The sequence below is a fragment of the Pinus tabuliformis genome, chromosome 3_1 (genome assembly GCF_031772625.1).
Source record: "Pinus tabuliformis cultivar Carrire ecotype Pingquan chromosome 3_1, CPIR1, whole genome shotgun sequence".
In the NCBI taxonomy this organism is placed as follows: domain Eukaryota; kingdom Viridiplantae; phylum Streptophyta; class Pinopsida; order Pinales; family Pinaceae; genus Pinus; species Pinus tabuliformis.
In genome coordinates, this window is record NC_142301.1 from 184,545,130 (window position 1) to 184,552,810 (window position 7,681).

The following is a 7,681-nucleotide window of genomic DNA, read 5'->3' on the forward strand; positions in this document are numbered from 1 at the left end:
ATATAGTGAGGGGTTGCCTTCTAGGTAAAAAAACCCTAAATTAAACATAACTTCTACCGTCAGATTTCCACCTAATGAATGACCCAAATTGACTACGACATTACAACATTTTACGAGGCAATTTTACATCTATTTTTAACTTCGGGGGAGTTGCCCCTGATCCCCCACCGTCACCTCCTGCCCCCTGGACCCCCCTGGCGGTATACATTTACAGGCGGTGTTGCTGCCACATTACAAATCGGGGTCCAATGCAGCGATACCGCTAAATAAAGAAGATAATCAGACTCCACACCCAACAATCTCCCACTTCGAGACTGATTATAGAAACTCCAATGTTGCTTCATTTGCTCGAAAATGACTCCACTTTGGACCTGTTTATTTCTCATCTTCATCATCATACTTGAAGACAAATTGAAACTGAGTAGAATCTCAATTTCTCCCTGGTTACAACTTTTGTTAACATATCTGCAAGATTTTGACTAGTGTGTATCTTTTCAGCATCAATTGTCCATCTTCCAACATTAACTGTATGAAATGGTACTTGAGTTGTATGTTTAGTCCTGGAATGAAATGTAGAGTTCTTTGCAAGATGTATAGCACTTTGGCTGTCATTGAATAACCTGCCCAACTCCTGCTTCTTACCCAATTCATCTAGAAACCTTTGTAACCAAATCATTTCTTTACTAGCCTCGTAGCAGCAACTTACTCTGCTTCCATTACTGAGAGTGCAACAACACTTTGTCGTTTTGAAACCCAACTGACAGTTGTTCCACCTACAATAAACACATACACTGTGGTGCTCCTCCTATTATCTCTATCACCCGCCATATCTTCATCAACATATCCCTGTAGAGAAATGTTTGAACCACCAAAGCATAATGCTTGATTTGTGGTACCTCTCAAATACCTGAGAATCCACTTCACTGCCATCCAATGTTCTTTTCCCGGATTGTTCATGTACCTGCTTACAACTCCCACTGCACGTGCAATAGCAGGCCTTGTGCAGACCATTACATACATTAAGCTTCCAACTGTTGATGCATATGGAACTTTAGACATATAAGTCATTTCTTCCTCAATCTTGGGACACACCTCCTTACTTAGTTTGAAATGGCTAGCCAAAGGTATACTAACTGGTTTTGCATTCTGCATATTAAATGTTTTCAACACCTTTTATATGTACTCACTCTGAGACAATGTTAATTTTTTATTCTTCCTGTCTTTAGTTATTCTCATACCAAGGACTTGTTTTGCAGCACCCAAATCCTTCATTGTAAATGAGTTTTACAATTTCCTTTTGAGCAAATTTATTTCCTGTGTGTTAGAACCTGCAACAAGCATGTCATCTACATACAATAACAATATAATATAGCTGCCATCATTTTTCCTTTCGAGATAAACACAATGCTCCGAGTGACATCTAGTATAACCTTGTTCAGACATGAACCTGAAAAATTTTAGATACCACTACCTTGGACCCTGTTTTAAAACATACAAGCTCTTCTTCAACCTGCACACTAGTTCTCCTTCCCTTTTACCTCAGATCCGTGTGGTTGCTGCATATATATCTCTTCCTCCAAATCCCCATGGAGAAAGGTTGTCTTTACATCTAACTGCTAAAAATCCAAATCTTTAGCTGCTACTAGACTTAAAATAGTTCTGATTGAAGTCATTTTAACAACAGGAGAAAACATCTCATCAAAGTCTATACCCTTTTTATGTGCAAACCTCTTAACCACAAGTCTAGCTTTGTACCTTTTTCTACCTCCATCTTCTTCCTTCAACTTGTAAACCCATTTATTCTGCAATGACTTTTTACTTGCAGACATCCTGACTAAGTCCCAAGTCTGATTATGTGCTAAGGAGCCCATCTCTTCTTTCATGGCTTGCTCCCACTTCTTCCTGGTTTCTACCTGCACTACTTCTTCATAACATTTTGGTTCACCAAAATCAGTTAACAATACATAATATAATGAAGGAGAGTATCGTTCAAGGGGTCTACTTATCCTAGTAGATATTCTAACACCACTTTCAGGTGTTTGAGGTGCTTGTTGTTGTTGTGGTTGCTATTGCTGTTCTGGTTGTTGATCATTATGATTTTCAGGCACCTTCACTTTTTCAGTGATCTCATCAAGCACTGTGTAGTCTCTGTTTTCCTTTCCCTGTTTCTTTTCCTACATCTGATCCTTATATAAAAAAAATCATTGAATATGACATCTCTACTCCTAATGGTTTTATGTTTTTCATAATCATAAAAGCGATAACCAAAATCATTAACACCATATCCAACAAAGGTACATTTATTTGATTTTGCCCCGAGCTTTGTTCTATTTTCTTTATTAATGTGGACAAAGGCTTCACAACCAAAAGTATTTAAAAATGAGTAGTTTACCCTTTTACATGTCCATGCCTCCTCTGAAATACCACCATCCAAGGAACTTGAAGGCCCTCTGTTTATTACATAAATAGTAGTATCTACAGCATCTGCCCAAAATTGTAAAAGCAATTATGCATGCAATCTCATGCACCTTGCACACCCCATGATTGTTCTTCTAATCCGTTCTGACACCTCATTTTCTTGTGGTGTTCCTGGAACTGCCTTTTCTCTGCAAATTCCATTCTCTAAATAGTACCTATCAAACTCTTTGCTGCAATATTCACCTCCATTGTCTGATCTGAGACACTTCAACCTTTATCCTATCTCATTTTCAACCACATCTTTCCATTTCTTGAAAGTATCGAATACATCAGATTTATTTTTAATACAATAAATCCAGATTTTTTTGGTTGCATCATCAAGAAAAGTAACATAATAACGAGAGACACCGAGAGATGATACGTGAGCAGGTCCCCATACATCTGTATGCACAAGCTCTAGTTTTCCGCTCTTCTTTTCTTTCCCAACTCTGAGGAATCTGTCTCTCTTCTATTTTCCATAAACACAATTCTCACATAATTCCAAACTAACATGCTTCAAACCTAGCAACAAATTTCTTGAGTGAAGAATCTGCATCCCCTTCTCACTCATGTGCCTGAGCCTATGATGCCACAATGTCTTATCTTTTCCTGTAGAGGTTAAAGCATTAACAGAATTAGAAATACCATTGCGTAAATACAATGTACCAACCTTTTCTCCTTTTTCTATTGCCAGGGATCCTTTAGTGACCTTCCAGCTTTTACCTGTAAAAGTAGTTACACAGACTTCACCACCCAACTACCCAGTTGAAATTATATTTTTCTTTAGATCTAGAACATTCCTTACCTCCTTCAACAACAATTGATTTCCATTATGTTGTTTTATGAAAATTGCACCCATTCCAATGATTTTATAGGGTTTATCATCATGCAATCGAACCTGTCCAAAATCTCCTTGAACATAATCATGAAAATGTTTCCTATCAGATGTGGCATGGAATGAGGCCCTTGAATCTACCACCCAAGCATCAATAATATTTTCTAATGAAAGAACCAAAGCATCTTGCAACGCATCACCTGTCACATTCACTTCATGATTGTTTTCTTGATGCACGTCTCCTTCTTTTCCCTTCCAAGACTTGCAGTCTTTCTTCAGGTTTCATTTCTTCCCGCATTTCCAACACACTATCCCCGATCTGGACTTGGATATGCCTTTCCTTGACTTACTGCAATATCTTGGGCTCTTTCCTCTTTCCATTTTTCTTCCCGTAGTCTCTGCAGTCAAACAATTACCTGATATCTCACCGGATCTTTTCTGTCGCATTTTCTCGTTAAGGATTGCACCGACAACATCATCAAACTTTAAAGTACTAGATCTAGAGACAGAGTTACTAATTACCATAACTAAACCATTCCAACTTTCTAGCAATGAGCACATAAATAACAGAGCCCTAACTTCATCATCAAAAGTTACCCCTACAGAACTTAACTGACTGGTAACTGTATTAAATTCATTTAAATGATCAGCCACAGATCCACCTTCTCACGTCTTCATATTAAATAAATGCTTCATAAGAAATACCTTATTTGAGGCCGAGGGTTTTTCATATAATTTGGCCAATGCCGAAATTAAACCCTTTGTTGTCGTTTCCTTTGAAATATTAAAGGCTACCGACACCGCTAGGCACAACCGTATTGTTCCAAGTGTCTTTCTATCAAGAATATCCCACTCTGTATTTGTCATACTCGTTAGCTTCTTTGTCTTTCCACTCAATGGTAGGTATAGATCTTTCTGATACAAGTAATCTTCCATCTGCATCTTTCATAGCTGGTAGTTTTGGCTGTTAAATTTTTCAACCCTAAACCTACCATCTTTCGCCATTGCTCCCACTCGAACCAGGAACCCTTCTCTCCTATGAGTTTATCAGCCAAATAGACCTTCATCTCTTATACCAATTGTTAGAAAATTATATATTACAGAGCAATGGAACACATAAAATATATTGCAGAAATATAAACACAGAAAACGCATAAAACAAGAGAGACACAGATATACGTGGTTCACCCAATTTGGGCTACGTCCATGGAGAAATAGCCAGTCCTTCCTTTTATATTATCCAGCAAAATGAAGAGATACAACCTACAGTAGATCCGTTGTAATTCCCTCTTTTCTCTCACACAATCTCCTCTCTCTTTCTCGCTTAGAATATAGATCTACATAGCCGCAATACAATTCCCTCATATATAGCGAGGGGTTTCCTTCTAGGGAAAAAAACCCTAAATTAAACATAAATTCTACCGTCATATTTCCACCTAATGAACGGCCTAGATTGACTACGAAATTACAACATTTTACAAGGCAATTTTACATCTATTTTTAGCTTTGGGAGCGCTGTCCCTGATCCCCCACCGTCAGCCCCCGCTGGACCCCCCTGGCAACGCACACACATTATGAACTGGGGTCCAATGCAATGATACCTTTGAATAAAGAAGATAATCAGGCTCCACACCCAACATGGTCCACAATTTGAAATGTCAATTAACTGGCTGGAATTTCCAAAGGGATTCACTGAATGTAATAGGCAGGTTGTTGGGCATCCTTGTGGATCTCCACCGTTCCTCCTTCAAATATATTAGGATTCATATCTCACTAAAAAAAGCATCTGTAGAAGAATGGGAAAATGTACTTCAAAAAATCAGGAAGAGAGGGCACTCATGGAGAGTTAGATGGGTCAATTTGGCTGGGAGAGTTACTCTAATTAAATTGGTACTTTCTTCCCTTCCGGTTTATTTGAGTGTTGGCCTCTAAGGACTAGGCTACATCAATCAACAAATAAGCAAGCTCATCATAAAATTCTTATGGAAAGGAGGCAAAGGTAATGAGCATAAATTCCATCTAGTGAAATGGAATCTAGTTAAGCATCCTAATAATTTGGTAGGATTGGAAATAAAGGATCATGAACTAATGAATCTAGTGTGGGGGATAAACTGGCATGAACGCTCCTCTCAGATTCCAATGAGTGTTGGAAAAAAGCCTTTATTAGAAAATATTTCCACAAAAATCACCTCATTAGGCCGGAGGATGAAACTTGGGAAAGAAAAGGATAAAAAATTTGGAGGTTCTGCAAAGCCTTGTCCTCCCTCATTCGAACCATATTGGTTGGCTTCCTCGGAATGGGAAATGCAATGTCATTGGATCCGATTGTGCGAATGGTATTGATCCTGCTCTTTTGGGATGGTTGGTTGAGCATGGGTTATGCCATCTTGAGGATATATCATGTTGGGATGATCTAGGTGTGTGGTGTGGGTGGCTCCCTCTGGAATTTCCCAATCACCTTCTCATTTTGATCGAAAGTCTTAACGAGTTTTCTCCAATAATTAATAGAAAACTAGGCAGGCATGTTTGGTTGGGAGGAAAAGCTATAAAATATAGTGTTAAAGATGGCTATGCTCTTTTAACCAAAACTCCCATCCCCCTTTCACCTTCTAAATTATGGGGGGGGGGGGATTTGGAATGGCAATGGTCTACCTAAGGTAAACATTTTTTGTTGGGAATTGGTTCATGAGAAAATCTTGACAGCAGAAAACTTAAAAAAGAGGAAAATCAACGGTCCCTCCCATTGTGTCTTGTGTGGCAATGCGGAGGAAATAATCGAGCACTTATTTTGCTATTGTCCCTTTACGATGGAAGCCTAGAACTATGCTCTAGTGCCTTTGGCCTCTGTTTACCAAGTTGTAGATGATTTGAGTGATATATTTATTCATTGGAAACTTAAATTCCCTTGCTCTCCAAATTCTTTGTTAAGGCGATGTTGGATGGTAATCCCTAAATATATGTGTTAGTCGATATGGTTGTGTCGTAATCAAGCTATCTTTCAAAATCAACGACATAGCACTGAAACTACAACAATAAAAGGAATGAAACTTCTATTTGAGGTCATATCCTCCCTGGGATTCGATGCTTCGGATATGAAAGAGATATCTAGTTCTGAAAAAATTTGGCTCAGGATCTCCTCCCCCATCCACAAAGCTCCTTGTTTAATGTCCTATAAAATATCAAAATTTTGTATTAGATTGAAAGCGATGTATTTACTGAATGGAAAAGGAAAGTCGGGAATAGTCAACTATATTTTGAAGGAGCTTCAAAAGGTAACCCCGGGGAGGCTGGAGTGGGAGGGGTAATCATCAACCTCGAAGAAAAAACAGAAGTAAAGTATGCATGGGGTCTTGGCATTATGACCAATAATCAGGCGGAAGCCCTTTCACTCTAGAAAGGATTGAAAATATTTTTAGATATTGGTATCAAAACTCTATATATAGTTGGCGATTCCATGATGATCATCCAAAAATGTATTAATATTCTCGAGAATGTCACTCTCCTAGAATATGAAACCTCCTCAATCATGGTAAGGATTACATATTTGTTAAAAAAAAATTGAAAATTTTCATATGTTCCACGTGTTGTGTGCCAATAACCATCTGGCGGATGGTACGACCAATGGAGGGGCATTATTAGAATAAGGTCGAATTTGCATAAACCAACACAATTCCTCATGTCACATCCCCTAAATGGATGCATCAAGATGACATTGTATTGTGGTGGTACGAGTCGTCAAAGTATTAAAACAGTAGTTAAGAAGGCCAGCTCCTTGAGGTGCCTATGTAATATGGTAGTTAAGAAGGCCATCTCTCTGAGGTACCTTCACAGTGTCTTGGTTGCAGGGTCAGTAGGTGTTTATTTAAAGCACAGGTGTGGTGTCGCTGGAAGGAAAATCATGTACGCAGATAGGTGGGTGTTGAGGCATCGGTTACTCGCCGAAATTTATAATATAACTAGTTCTCTTGGGGATGAAGGAAACATCGTATTACGATCCTCATTTCTGGAAGTGGAAAATATGGAAGGATTAGGCAATGGCAAGACTCTGCATTTTCATGCATTTATGAAGGACAAGATTGGGAGGAATGTTGGGATTGATCAGGATGTTATATATTTCAGCTGGCTTCAGTCAGTTAATCAAAATATTTTCATTGTTTAAAGGCGTATAGCTGCAAAGATGTCCTCTGTGCGAAATAGCAGTGGGGGAAGTTCAGGGCTTGGCATTTTGGGGTATGGTCATGGCGCAGGGCATGGAAGTGTTGAGAATTTGGTGGAGAGCTATTGTAAACAAGTAGTAAAGGATATTGTCAACGAATTGAATGAAAATATGGTTGTTATTTACGCCCAATTATCTGGTTTGGGCAAATACCTGGAATTAATGTAGAAGAA